Genomic DNA, 16,232 nt, shown 5'->3' on the forward strand with positions numbered 1-16,232 from the left:
AATTTAGAGGAGAAGTACCGAAAGAGAGTGGAGTTTTTTCTTTTAACTATTGTAGTTTTTAAATTTTATTTCTATTGTTTTTTAACTTATTATGTCAATATCCTAATTTTAATTTGAGAAATTTGTATGGATAACTCAGAAATTGGGTGTTGGGTTTTATGCCCTAAAACTTGTAGATAGTAAATATTATTAATTGACTGTCATCAACAAAATATTATCGATGTTAATTAATGTTATTGATTGTGTTGTATTATATTTTTTTCTTAATAACACTAAATTCAATAAACTAATATCCAAGGTTGTCTTATGAGTCTCAAACTGTATGTGGAGATATATAGGGATCAATGTTCAAGGATACAACATAAAGGGTCTATAGTATAGGGATAAGGTTGTGTACCTTATCCTGGTGATACAAATACAATGATCCAATGCATTTGTGTAGGTGACACACGAGTGAGTGTATTATATAATGAGTTTGTATAAGACCGAACCATGAAATAGTAACTACTAGATGTAACGTCGTTAACTGTTTAGGTTCCTATTTCAATTGGATGACCTAGGCAACTTAGTTTTAATCTTGATTCTATTATGAACTTCTATTCACGAGGGATTGTCCTTTGATTGGTATGGGTGAGAGTGGCCAGTTTGTCGACTCAATAAGCCTACTATTTTGGAGAGCAAGTCCGAGTGGGGAGCTGGGAACATAATAATACAAGATGAAATTCACTCCTTCCCGATTTCAGAGTAAGTAGATGAATATTCCTTTAAGTGGTGTCTCTGAGACTTGAACAAAGGGCCCTACCCTGTTATTAACCTGAGAAGGTTGAACCATAAATAAATTGTTCATAAGAGGAGTACTAGTACTTAAGCAATTAGAGGTAATCCAAGGATAAAATGGTAAATTGACCTAGTTGGCGTTACAAACAATCTTGAAGGACTAACTTGCTGTTATTAATCTATATCCGTGGACACATAAATATATCTGTAGTGAGAAGAGTGCACATGTGGGTCTTTAGTGGAGTGTACCTACAATTAATGAATATCGAATAATTTAGTTAATGAGTTTAGTCAATTAATCTCATATCGTTGGAGCTTCTGATCTGCAGGTCCACCAGGTCCCCTTATTAACTCACTAAAGGATATTAAAGATGAATGATTTTGAATTGTTCAAATCAAATTAAGGAAATTTTATATTAATGTGATTAATATGTAATTGATTATGGATGTGATTTATAATTTAAATTAAGTTGGAGAGAACTATTTGAATGAGATTCAAATATTTAATTCAAGCGAATTAGATTCATAAAGAATTTATCAATTAAATTAATAGAGAGGTGGTGCACATAAACATACGATGTTCATTTATGTTAATTAAATATATACATTAAATTTGATTATTTAATTAATGTGCTAATTAATTAAATAAATGTTATCTAATTAATTAAGTACAAGGGTAAATAGGGAAAGACTTGGAGAAAGGGTTAACTCTTTTCCATATGAACTCTACCTTACAACCCTTTTTAAGGCAAGAATTTCATTTGGTGAATTTACCTTAGCCACTAAAATCCAAATCCTCTCTTCACTCTCTAAGAAAAATTTCTCTTACCTCTTCCTCTTTTAATTAGTTGGATACCACCTATCCTTTGTTGCGGTTGATGCCCTAAATCTTGTAGGGTTCTATAGTTTGTAAACATTGTTGAACAAACTCATTATGTATTTAATAAAATATATGATATTTTATTCATTGTCTATAAAATATATGATATTTTAGTTGCATTAACCATAAACCAATAAACTAACATCCAAGGTTATCTTTGTAACTTAAACATGTATGTAGATGTCGGGTTGATGCCCTAAATCTCATAAGGTTCTATAGTTTGTAAGCATTGTATGAACATACATTTCTGTGATCAATAATATATGATTTTTATTCATCTTGTCTATGAAATATATGATATTTTAGTTGCATTAACCACAAACTAATAAACTAACATCCAAGGTTATCGTTGTAACTTAAACATGTATGTGGAGACATATAGGTGAATCATGTTTAAGTGATAACCTAAATGGTTTGTAGTATATGGATAAGGCTGGATACCTTATCCTGGTGATACTACGAGTATGATCCACTTTGTAGGTGTTACAAATGTTATAAAGTATTACAAATGATTTGATTCTGATCTTCATGTATTAGACATGTGAGCGGGGATATTCTATACAAAGGAGTTTGTATAAGATTGAACTACAAAATGCTTAGTCTTGTTATATAATGTCATTCATAATAGAGACTTTCATTTCACCAAGATGACCATAGGTAACATGACCTTAATCCTGAGTGAGTTGTGAACATCTGTCTATGAGGACGGTCCTTCAATTTGTATGGGTGAGTGGCCAGATCGCCGACTCAACAAGCCTACCATTTTGAGGATTTGTCTTATTAGGGAATTGGGAACTCAACTACACAATATGAAATTCAATCCTTCCCCAAAGCAGGGGTAAGTAGATAAATTGCTCCTTTAAGGACTGATTCCAAGTCTTGAACAATGTGGCGCCACACCCTCTCTTGGCTAGAGAGGGGTTTAGTCATAGTAGGACTATGATCTATTGTTCATTAAAGGAATCAGTGGTACTTAAGGAGTTAGATGTAACTATAGGGACAAAACGGTAATTTGGCCCAGCTATACTTATGAGCAATTTGTGAAGGGTCATTGTACCGTTGATTGGTTATATCCAATGGACACAGAAATATATCAGTAGTGCGAAGAGTGCAGCTGTCGGTCTTTAGTGAGATGTCCGACAGTTAACGGATGGTGGATAAAGTAATTAAAGAATTTAATTATTTATTCACGTATCGTTTGAGCTTCAAGCTACAGGTCCATAAAGTCCCCTTGGTAGCTCAAAAGATTTAGTTGAGAATCAATTTTTGGGTTAATTTGAAATGTTCAAATTAATAAGAAGGAATTTAATTATATGTGATATAATTAAATTAATTAAATTAATTCAATTATATATGATATAATTGATATAATGTATTTGATACATTATTGTTTAATTGGAGGAACTAATATTTGAATATGATTCAAATATATTTTCTATGAATAAGATTCATAATTGTTAAATTTAATATGAATATGATTTATATTAAATGCCATAAAATAGAGAAAAATAACTATGGTTTATATATTGTATATGATGTAATATTAAAACTATAGGTTATAAATATAATATGATAAGTTGGTTATCATATTTATTTATATTATTAATTATTTAATAAATAATCTCATTTTTCTCTCTAACCACCCTTAGTGGGAAGTTAATTGGTTTTATAGCAAAAATAGGATAAATGAAAATATGATTTTTATTATTCCGAGAGACGAGTATTCACGATTGATCTTCTACACAATTTGCTTGCGAGCCTATGCGATAGATTCAGTTTATTACACGATTGAAGTCTTTCTATGTGATAGAGAGTTGCTTCCTTGATCGAACCGGTTGACTCAAACTTTTGTAATAGATTAGCATTTCTTTTTCGATTTTGAGATATATTATCCCGGTCCATCAACTTTTATTTAAATATGCATGAGATGTATGTTTTTTTATATTATATGCTATAATGTATGTCATATAGTTTTAAAACCCACCATAGGTTATGCATTTTAATTCATGCATCATTTTATATTATAAGTGTTATCATATATTAGAATGCATGATTAAATTACTTAAAGCATGCTCATGCATCATATAATATAAGAGTTATAATATATGCATGCATTATAGCATATCCATGCATCATTTATATTATAAATGTTATAATATAAGGTTGTATGTTAGCATGGAATGTATGCTTAGTTCATTACTTGTTATATAAAAGTTATATATTAGTAATAAATTAATATTGCATGAAGCATGGCACTTAGGTTTATTTATAATTGTTATAAATAACTTTTTGTATGTCTAGCTAGCAATGTGAAATGGTTTTATTTGTTTCATCTTTTTTTATAAAGTTATAATTAATGAAATTAGACTTAAAATCAATAATAAAGAGTTACATGCAAACCTTAGGTTTTAATCATCTTTTAAAATTGTTTTAAAATTTGATCGAGATAGACTTAAGATCACATTTCTAATGAGATTAGAAATCTAAGTTTAATCTTTTAAATTGGTTTAATAGGATTAAATTGATACTAATAAAATATTATATATGTAACAATGTATCTATAAGGGACCTTTTGACTAAGGCTGGTTTTGGCTAGGCTGGGGTACTTAAGTCGATGAAAACACCGCACCCCTACTTGGGAATCTACTTGGAAAGGTGAATTAGATAGATTTGTTACATGAATGCAAATTTGATGAAAATCTATTAAAGAGTTTAATAAGACTTGAATCAAATTTGTTTAATCATTAAAGGCAAGTGTTGTTTTTGAGCAAATTAAACAAACCACTTAGTTAAAATCAGTAGCCAGATATTTTAAGTTAATGAACCCTAGGTAGAAAATTAAGTGGGAGGTAAATGGCGTATATGATATTTCACTTTACTTTTACACGTTTCTCCCTAAAAGTTCACACCGTGAGATCTATCCTCATCCTCGAGGCACCTCAAGAGTATCCCCCTATGGGTGGCATTTGGGTAGGTCAATACCAAGGTGAATGGAGAGAATTCATAGAAAGTGGGAGTGGGACGTGTGACAACATATCTCTCGATCTCTCTCATTAGGTTGGATAAAGTTTTTGTGCATCACCTCATGGCATCGTGGGTGTCCCCCTAAAGAATGGCAGTTTTGCACAACTCTTTATTTGATCTCCAGAAATGGATATGGTTGCTTTAGTCTCTTGTCCTAATCGACTTTTCCCTAAGGTTGGCTCATTAGGGTAGAACCCTAGAGCCTAAAATAAGGGTTCCACTTACACAAAATTGCTAAGGATGTTAACAAATTCTGGAATGAACAATGGTGACTATTAGATTCAGCTACAAGGGGTTGTTTGTGTCTAATGGTTGAGATTGTCTCATTCTAGTAAAGCGGTACTTGATCCCCCTACGGTGACTTTTGTCCTGCCTCACTAGAGTATCATTGCAAAATAGATGTCTCTTAGGGTACATTAGAACTATTTTGCTAAAACTTAATTGGTTTTAAAAGTGGTTTAATGCAAGTAGACTTATTAAGTTTGTTTTTTTTTCTTCAACGAATTAATAGTGGCTACCGCTACTCTTTCTTTACTTGCTGCCGATAAATTGACTGGCAAAAATTATGCTAGTTGGAAAAACGCTATCAACATTATACTAATCATCGATGACCTCGTTTCGTCCTTACGGAGGGATGTCCTCCTATTCCACCTCCTACCGCTGCTCAAAACATTTGAGAGGCGTAGAAGCATTGGACACGGACGAATGAAAAGATCTGAGCGTATATCTTGGCCAGCTGTTAGCTCTCAAAAAGAGCTAATTTTATAGCCTTAATTTCCTATATTTGGGTAATTCTTGAATTCTATTATCTTATTTTATAGGAGAATTAAACCTATGGAGCCGACACATGGAAAAGACAAAGAATCAAGCCAAAAGAGCGTAAAAACTAGAGTCCAAACACACTAAATCAAGTCAAGTTGAAAAATGAAGATTTTTTCCTGTGTCAGCGTCACAATGCTCATCCCAAGCCTTAGTCCAACACTCATTCGATGCTGAAAGTGAAGGAACTGTTATACAAGAGTACCTATAAGCGGAAGCAGATCTTTCCAATTCATTGTGATAGAATTTCCACAAATACATTCACACAAACAGATATGCATTAACAACGTTAAATTACTGGCATGCTTAAAGGATGAATAAACAAGAGACCAAGAGAACATACCAGTTGAACACTTTCTTCACTTGAAATCTCGCTCTCTCTGCGAACGAACTCCTCTCACTAGAATGTCAAGCAATCGTTCAGCAACACTTCCGTCGTCTACCACGAACGACTTCTCACAAACACCAGGAAATGGGGATGTCACCACTACTTGGAGCCCTTAGTATTCTCAAAGTGAGAATCCAAAGGGTGAGCTTTGTTCGAATTTGGTAGAGGTGGGGAGGAAAAACTATCATGTACAAAAGATCAAGCAAGTGGGAAAAGTGAAAGACTATCATATAGTCGGGTGCTTGATCGTTTAGGCAAGGTACACGATCATGTAGTAAAAGCTAGGCGATCGTCTATACGATCGTTTAGTTCAGCTCAGGCGCTAAGCGATCGTCTAGGAAATGGTAAGCAATCATTTAGAGAAAGGGTGCGTAGGTGTGCAATCGTTTAGTAAACGCGATGCGTGATCATATAGGCTTTCAAATACTATGTGATCGATTGCAAACACACCGTAAACAATTATGCGTATCTCTTGAAAAATGAAAAACATTTTCATTTTATTCTTCAGTTACTAGAACTGAATTAAACTTCCCACTAACGCACGAATTCAGAGAAAATGCTGGGAAATTATCTCATAACCGTCCAATTTATAAAATAATAAATATAATCATATTATATTCATAACCTATAGTTTGATATCATATATCAACCATAGTGTTTAGTTCTCTACTTGATATAAATCATATTTATATCTAATTTCCTCCATATTAATGTATCTCATACATTTAGTCAATCATATCATATATAATTAACCAGTTCAATTATATCATATATAATCAAACTCCTTCTTGTCAATTTGAACATTTCAAACTGACTCAAAAACTGATTCTCAACTTGTATCCAAGCTACCAAGGGGACCTTATGGACCTATGGCTCGAAGCTTCAACGGTACTTGAATAGCTGACTAAACTCTTTAGCCATGAGATCCACCATTCGTTAACTACCAGACATTCCACTAAAAACTGATAGCTGAACTCTTCTTACCACAGATATATTTTTATGTCCATCGAATATAACCAATCATGAGTATGATAACCCTTCACATATGCTCGTACGTACAGCTGGGCCAATTTACCATTTTGCCCCTATAGTTACATGCTTAAGTTACATAAAGACAACCATGGATTTTAGTTTATTGGTTTATGATAAAACAAATAAAACATTAAATATGCAAAGTCAAGAAGTGAAGTGAATATCATATATTATACATCACAAGCATTCATACTGTTTACAAACTATAGGACACGAGACTTTAGGGCATCATCCCCAACAATCTCCCACTTGTCCTAAAGCGAGTGGGGTGTAAAAAAACTAGTACAAAACAATAAAATAGGGCACTAAGGCCCAGTACAATAAAATCTTCCACTTGCCCTAGTCCAGCTGCGGGCGATCCCGTAGACTTATGCTCTGAAGGTGACCCTCAAACACTGTAGCCATGAGTGTCTTCGTAAATGGGTCAGCAAGATTGTGCTCCGAAGCGATCTTCATGACGATCACGTCCCTCGATGTACTATCTGGCGAATTAGGTGATACTTCCGCTCCATGTGTTTGTTGCACCTATGACTTCTAGGCTCCTTAGAGTTCACTACCGCACAACTATTGTCACAATAGATGGTGATTGGCCTAGACATATCTGGAACAACTTCCAGTTCTATTAAGAACTTCTTGAGCTAGATAGCCTCCTTAGCAGATTCACAAGCCGCTACGTACTCCGCCTCCATAGTGGAGTCGGCGATGCACCCCTACTTAGTGCTTCGCCACATTACAACTTCTCCATTAAGAGTAAAAACTGACCTTGAAGTGGACTTGCGAGGTTTCTTATCAATCTGAAAGTTAGAATCTGTGTATCTAGTAAAGATCAAATCCCTAGATCCATACACGAGCATGTAGTCCTCGTTCTTTGAAGATACTTAAGGATATTCTTCACTGGTCTAGTGACCCTAGCCTGGGTTAGACTGATACCTACTGACTATTCCCTCAACATAGTAGATGTTTGGTCTAGTACAGAGCATCGCGTACATCAAACTGCCAACGACAGATGCATATGGGACCCGTCTCATTTCCTGAACTTCTTGAGCATCTTGGGACACATGTCCTTAGACAAAGTGACTTCATGCCTAAACGTAAGTAGGCCTCTTTTGGAATCCTGCATCGAGTACTTGAGCAACATCTTGTCAATGTACGATGACTGAGAACAACGTAGCACTTTGTTTCTTACGATCCCGAAAGATCTATATACCTAGAACAATCTGACCTCTTCCAAATCTTTTATTTGGTATTGGGTCACTAGCCAGTTCTTAACTGCAATCAATAGACCTACATCATTCCAATAAGTAGTATATCCTCTACATACAACACTAAGAAAACTACTGAACCGTTGACAATCTTCTTGTAGACACAAAGTTCATCAACATTTTGGTCAAAACCATACGATTTGATTGCAGTATCAAACCGAATGTTCCAATATCGAGATGCTTGTTTTAGCCATAAATGGACCGACTCAGTTTGCAAACTTTTTGCTCTTGACCTTAGGAATGAATCCCTCGGGTTGCACCATGTAAATGGTCTTTTCAAGAATTGCCATTTAGAAAGGCCGTCTGGACATCCATTTACCAGATCTCATAATTATAATAAGCTGCAATGGATAGAAGGATGCAGATCGACTTTAACATGGCAACAGGAGAGAAAGTCTCCTCATAGTCGACTCCCTCTACCTGAGTATAACCCTTTGCCACAAGTTGAGCCTTGAGGTTTGGCACTTTCCCATCAACACCCCATTTGCGCTTGTAGATTCATTTACAACCTATAGGTTTTACCTCATCAGGCTGATCTACAAGATCCCATACTGAGTTGAAGTACATCGACTCCATCTCGAGATCCATGGCTTTGACCTATTCATCCTGGTCTATATCCTTCATTACCTTCTGATAAGACAACGGATCCTCAACATCGCTGTCTGCTACAATAACAAGGATTTTCGTGAAACCCAAATAGTAAATGGGCAGGTTCGCAACCCTCCCATTGTGTCGAGGTTCTCTCAACTCTTGAGGGGGAACCAACCTACTAGATAAACTATCATCAACAACTCTTGCTGATGAAGCAGGCCCCTCAACAACTCTTATTGAAGTTTCAGTAGTTTTGTTGAAAAGCTCATGTAACATGACTTTACTACGTGGAATGTGCTCCTTAATATGATCCTCCTCCAGGAAAGTAGCATTCGTGGAAACAAACACCTATTTTCTGACGGATCATAACAATAACCCCTTCGTGTACCTTAGGGGTAGCCTACAAAGAGGCATAACCTCAACCGTGATTCCAACTTCTTGGGATTTACCTCAAGCACATGTGTCGGGCAACCTCAAATGCAGAAGTGACATAAATAGGCTTTATGCCCATTCCACAACTTAGTGTTAATCTGCCAGATCCCCGTCCCCATCCACAACTTAGTGTTAAGTGTTAGACTGAAGAAATCCGGGAAGAAGAAGAGACAAGACCGAGAGGTGAGTCTTAGTGTTAATCTGCCAGATCCCCGTCGCGAAGCTCTATACTCAGATCCCTGCCACCGGTTGAGCAAGCCTGAGAGGGAAGCTCATCCTTCCACACGATCCATCCATTCCGGCAAAAAATCTCCATCCAAATCGGTGCCGAGACGTTGGCGTTTGTTTGTATTTGTTTCTATCTCTTTTCATCATTGTATTTCTTCTTCTTTATCTCTTCATTCACATACCATGTATTAGACGCTAAATAGATATATCGAATGTCTCGATTGTTTTCATTACCACTTCTCTGTCTATTTCCATTCTTCCATTTATCATTTTCTTCACGAAGTGTTCTTAACCCCTTGGTAGTCAATATGAATTAAACGAGTACTTAATCTGTGTTAGAGAGAGAGATAATTGCGTTTAGCTAAGGCATGCTAGACGACATCTTCATCTGTGAGAGCAGAAGTGAAGATGTCATTCTGATCTATCGAGAGAAGGTCAGAAGAATGCGTTAACTAGAGCGAGTAGTACTTCCAAGAATGGAAGCAACCTTGCGTTCATTACGTTCGTCTCTGTTTCACCACAGACATGTGGGAACACGGCTGATCTTTGAAAGGTGTACGCTAAGGGAAAAACGGAACCGTACTTATAACTTTAACACAACTAAGGACTTGTGATGTTTATATTAGTTATCTTTCTCTTTCTGCTTTGTACATAAGACTTGCCATCGCATCTCATGATCTGTGTATAATCTTCACAGCCAGCCTTGCCCTCAATATTTTGTATCATGCCGCCTGTATCTTGTACCATCTTAGCTTAGGTTTACTACATTTTATTTTATTATCGCATTTTTACTGCTTTCCTTTACTTTATCACAACTTTATATACTTGTACACAAATACTTTTATTAAATTGAAAAACCTGATCGCATGTATCATAAACAGAACGCAATAACCTCAAATAGTCTCTATGTTCGACCTCAGATCACATCGAGAAACTTGTGGTGGAATTATACTTGGTTCCAATGCAAGGAAACTTGTGACAACGCATAACATACTACAAGAGCATCCATTAATAATGCATATCTAGAAGTAGTATTGCATGAATTGAGTCAAGCCAGTCAATGGACTGTATCTCGTGTATTCTCAGTGCATGCATAATAAGGAATTAATTTTACCATTAAAAAGGTGGCGGACGAGGGAATCCTCTTTTTCACCAAAATTCAAATCAAGGGCCGCCGAGACAGTCGCATCACCGGCAACCATCATCTTCCACTACTTATGGAAGCTCTTTGGAGACCCTACTGAAGTAATATATGGATAAAAACGACATAGTGATGCAAGCACAGACGTCTTCAATTAGAAATTTGGAGATCCAGAAACGTTGCCCAGCAATTTGGAGATCCAGAAACGTTACCCAGCAATTCAGAAGCCCCGGGATCTATAGGAAAGGAACAATGTACCTAGGACATTGGGCAGGCAAGTAGAACTGCTTACGTAGATGTGGATATTGCTCATTCAAGAAACGTATCTGTCGGTCCATATCTCACCACTATCTTAAATTCTTATCTCTTTGAATTCTTGAATTTTGTCTTCACTTGCTTATTTAATTTGTTCTTGGCTTTATGAATTTAATTCTTCATTTATTTCCTTGACATTTATTTCCGTATAGTCTTTAATTCTTTAAGCTTTTCTATAATTAATGCATTGAGTTTTAAATGGCGAATGATTGAGTAATAAAGAAAAATTTATTGCCGCAAGTCATAGTACTTGCATTGATGAAGAAAAAAAATATAATAAATAAAAATAAAATCATATAACCAACAACAAGTATGCAAGGCAACAATGGACGCATCTTGAACCAATAAGATATGCTTTGCATTCACCCAACTCAATTGTATTGAGCTGAGGGGTGTGTTGCGCTCGTATATGCCCTTTGGCCATCCTTAGCTAAATGCACTATGTTGAGGTATCCTCCAGAAATGTGTTTGGTTAAGGGGTGTGTTATGGGGATGTATGCGTTGTTGCCCGTCCTCTGCGAAGATGCATTTGCGTTGGTGAGTACATTGTGTTAATCTTTATCTTGCGTCCATTTGAATAAAATATTAAAGAAAGTTCTTTTTGTAATGTGGGGAAGTCCAATCGTTTCGTATTCCAAAGTAATGATGATTCGACAGATGAAATGACATTTTTTTCTTAAATCCCATAAATGAGGGAAGTTAAACGACGCACCTTTTGAGTGTCTCGAGGTCTGTCACCGCAAAAATCGCATTGAGCTCACTATGGCCAAACCTATAAATAAGACCCTTAACTCATTTTTGGAAACATTACCTCATCTTTGCAATCAGAAACCCTAGCGCCGTAGCATACAGACTTCCCTCTTCCCCAGCATCCCAGCGTTTTACTAGTTCTTCCGAACTTGGCTTCCATGGCTGACCAAACTTCCAACCACTCTGCTTCACCATCCACCCCTACCTCGGACCTAGTAGCTATGCGAGAGGCAACATTTCTGGCTGCCAGTCACAGACTCGCCGCCCAAGCTCAAGAGGCTCTTAATGCCCTAGTTTATTGTTTTGTATTTTTTTGTACACCCCACTTCGCTTTAGGACAAGTGAGAGATTGTTGGGATTGATGCCCTAAAGTCTCGTGTCCTGTAGTTTGTAAACAGTACATACGAATACCTTTGATTGTTAATATATGATATTTACTTCACATCTTGTTGTTTTGCTCATTTACTTGTTTTAATTGCTTTACCACAAACCAATAAACATAAAATCCTTGGTTATCTGTATGTGACTCAAACATGTATGTGGTGAGGAAAACCTTATCCACAATGGTCTATAGTATATGGATATAGGAGGAAAACCTTACCCTGGTAACGCTACGGACGAGGCCCATTTTGTGGAATAATCACAAGTATTGTGGCTTGTCACAGATGATCTGATCCCGATCATTCGTGTTGGGGACATGCAAATGGGGGCGTCCTATATAAAGAGTTTGTATAAGACCTGACCACGAAGTGTTAATGTCTCGTTATATAACACCGTTCATGATAGAGACTTCACTTCACTAGGATGACCATAAGTAACATGACCTCAATCCTGAGTGAGTTGGGAACTCTTGCCATTGAGGGCGGTTCTTTAATTTGCATGGGTGCGAGTGGCCAAGTCGTCGATTTAAACCTAAAATTTTGGGGATAAGTCTGATTTGGGAGCTGGGAACTCAGATACACAAGAAAGAATTCACTCTTTTCCCGACGCAGGGGTAAGTAGATAAAATGGCTCCCTTAAGGGCTGATTCTTGGGGCTTGAACGATGTGGCGCCACACACCTTCTCTTGGCCCGAGAGGTGTTCACACATAGTTGGACTATGTTGTATTGTTTATTTAGAGGAATCAGTGGTACTTAAGGAGTGAGATGTAACTACAGGGGCAAAAACGATAAATTGGCCTAGCTTGTACTTACGAGCATCTGTGAAGGGTCATCGTACTCATGATTGGTTATATCCAATGGACACAAAAATTATATCTGTGGTAAGAAAAGCTCAATTGTTGGTCATTAGTGGAATCACTGATAGTTAACGGATGTGAATCTCGTGGCTAAAGAGTTTTAGTAAGCTATTCACGTACCATTGGAGCTTCGGAGCCACAGGTCTATTAGGTCATATGGGTAGCTTGGATTAAAGTCGAGAAACCAGTGTTTGAGTTAATTTGAAATGTTCAAATTGACAAAGAGGAAGTACAATTATAAATGATATAATTGGAATTGCTAATTATATATGATATAATTGGCTAAATGTATGAAGTACATTATTTTGGAGGAAATTAGATACTTAAATATGATTTATATCAAATATAGGAAAAATACTATAGTAGATATATGATATCAAACTATAGGATATAAATATAATATGATTATATTTATTAAATAAATTAATTGATTAATTATTTTTTAATTAACCAATTCTCACGTTTTAGGAAATGGGATCTTGGGCACCGAAGGTTATGTAACTGGCAGGATACAAGTTGAAAATAGTTTTCAATTTGTGAAAAAATTCAATCGTGCAAAAGAATACCGACGCCCAAAAACAAAATTGTGAAAGATAGATCGTCGAGAGCCTATATGATAGCTTCTCAGCCATCTAAATGATCTTCTAACTCACACATCCCTTAAACGATTGTACATCAGTTTCCTAAACGATCGTCCAGTTTTTCTAAATGATTGTGTAGTGTTACTATATGATAAACGTCTTCGCTATATGATAACGAACTTTTTTTCGTGCACGCTTGTCGTCTACACGATTTCTTTTCCTCCATCTTCTACCCAACTCACTAGAGCCCACTCTCTGGGTTTTTTCACACCGAGGATACCTAGGTCTCCTTATTGGTGGTGTTGTCCCCGTCTTCTTGATCGTGTACGTTCGGATCGTGCAGTTTTAGACGAGAGATTCCCTGGGGTGCTGGTAGATCGGTGGAATTCTTCTGCTGCCGTGGGTTCATACATTCGAAGATCGTCTTCCTCTGGTAATGAACCTCTTCTCTATGCTTTATTGAATTCTGAGCATGTTGTTGTTAAATTGTATTATGCATAACTGTGATTTAGAATGTATATCGTTTTTTTATTCCGGTCATTATGAAAATCGGAGCGATGTAAACCCGCTCATGGAATTCTCGGTTTTGAGTTCCTATAATTGGTATTAGAGCCAGGTTTTCTGATACTTCGATTTCATATGTTGCAACGAAATAACGTTTACATTCAAGGTGGGTGCATTTCTACATTATTTTAAATGTTAATATTATTGTGGATGTGCCAGATTAATGGATGTTTTTGGGATGTATAGCCTCGGTTTGTTTAAATTTGTTTTACATTTGCAGTTATATGTAAAGGCCCCTGCATTTTTTGGGCATATATAATTGTCATCGAGACTGTATTTAAAGTGTTTGAGTCTTGAGTCATTCGTCGAAGTTCTGGGCAAAGGTTGCGGCTCTTGGAGGAAGGGGACGATCCAGGGTTGATCGCATTGTGTAGAAGAGGTTACACACAATTGTTGTTCATCGCATTGTGAAGATGAAGGCATAAGCGATCGTGGTTGAACGCATCGGTTGAACGATGGCGTATACGATCAAGCGTTGGTCATATCGGGAAGATGATCGGGCATGCGATCGCTGAGCATCATTTAAAGTGTGCACAAGCTAGATGATCATTTAGGTCAGCAAGCTTCATTGCTTAGTAACTGACTAAATGATCGCTTAGCATTGCAAGGTAACTCGTTTACCAAGTTGCACGCTAAGTTAAACGATCAGGCACTTGCGTATCGTTTAAGTGCACTAGACGATCGTTTAGGTCAGCAAGCTTCATCGCTTAGTAACTGACTAAACGATCACTTAGTAATGCAAGGTAAATCGTTTACCTATCGTTGCGCTATACGATCAAGCTTCGCAGCCTCGTCGTCGTCTACGCGATCGTTTGCTAAAGTTCCTATCGTCTAGTATGTGCTAAACGATTGTCTACCTAATAAAGATTGCTACACGATGGAGACCTCCTGGCGGTTCAAGACTCGGTTTGCTCGATGATAAATGTAATAGATAGGCTTATTCATTCCAGTTCATTTTGGTTTAAAGGCTCATCCCGGTCCATTAATCTTTTTTTGGTTTAATACATGTGATATATGACTTATATGTCATATGGTATGCACACATAGTAAATCCCACCATAGGTTATGCATTGATTATGCATCATCTCTTTATTATAATTGTTATAATTTAGAGAAGCATGATTTAATTATGTAAGAGCATGCTTATACATCATATAATATAAGAGTTATATTTATGCATACATAAAAAGCATAGACATGCATCATCTTTATATTATTATTGTTATAGTATAAGGGTGAATGATAACATGTTTCCTTGGTTATTATGAGTTATATAAAAGTTATATAGTAATGATCGGACATTGCATGAAGCATGCACATAGGTTATTTTATAAATATTATAAACGCCTAGTTGTGCACAATTTTATTTAGTTGTTTCTTTTTAAAAGTTAAAGAGAAATTAGAACTAAAAGAAATAAGATAGACATGCATGCTAACTTAGGTTTAATTCTTGGTTTTAAAGTGTTTAAAACTTGGATCACATAGACCTAAGATCACGGTTCTATTATGATTAGCAACCCTAAGACTTTAATCTTTTAATCAGTTTAATAGGATTAAATGGCTAATAAAAGGTTAAAATGTAGCAAATCTATCTATAAGGGACCTTTTGTTTAAGGCGAGTTCTGTCTAGGCTGGGGTATTTAAGTTAACGGAAATGTAACACCCCTACCTGGGAACTTACCTGGAAAGGTGAATTAGATAGATTTGATGCATGCATGCAAGGTAAGGACAGTCCATTAAAGTGTTTAAATGTGACTACTTGAACTTGTTTATATTTCATAAACAAACGTTGTTTATGAGCGGACTTTAAAAAAACCACTTAGACTAAAATTAGTAGCTGGATTGTCTAGGTTAATGAATCCCTAGGTAGAACATTCAGTGGGAGGTACTTGGGGCATGAGATGCTTCACTTAAACCTTTCGCTATTCTTCTTAAGTCCACACCGTGAGATCTATCCTCGGCCTTGTGGCATCTTTGTATGTCCCCCCAACAGATGGTGTCTGGGTAGGTCAATATCAAGGTGGATGGAGAGAATGTTCATAGTAAGTAGGAGCGGGAAGTGCAATAGCATATCCCTCGGTCTCCCTCGTTAGGTTGAATAAAGTTATTGCGCATCGCCTCGAGGCACCCTAGGAGTGTCCCCCTAAAGGATGACAGTTTTGCATGTTTCTTTATTTGACCTCCTTTAAGAGGATAAGGTAACTTAGTCT

This window comes from Benincasa hispida, chromosome 6 (genome assembly GCF_009727055.1).
Source record: "Benincasa hispida cultivar B227 chromosome 6, ASM972705v1, whole genome shotgun sequence".
Lineage (NCBI taxonomy): Eukaryota > Viridiplantae > Streptophyta > Magnoliopsida > Cucurbitales > Cucurbitaceae > Benincasa > Benincasa hispida.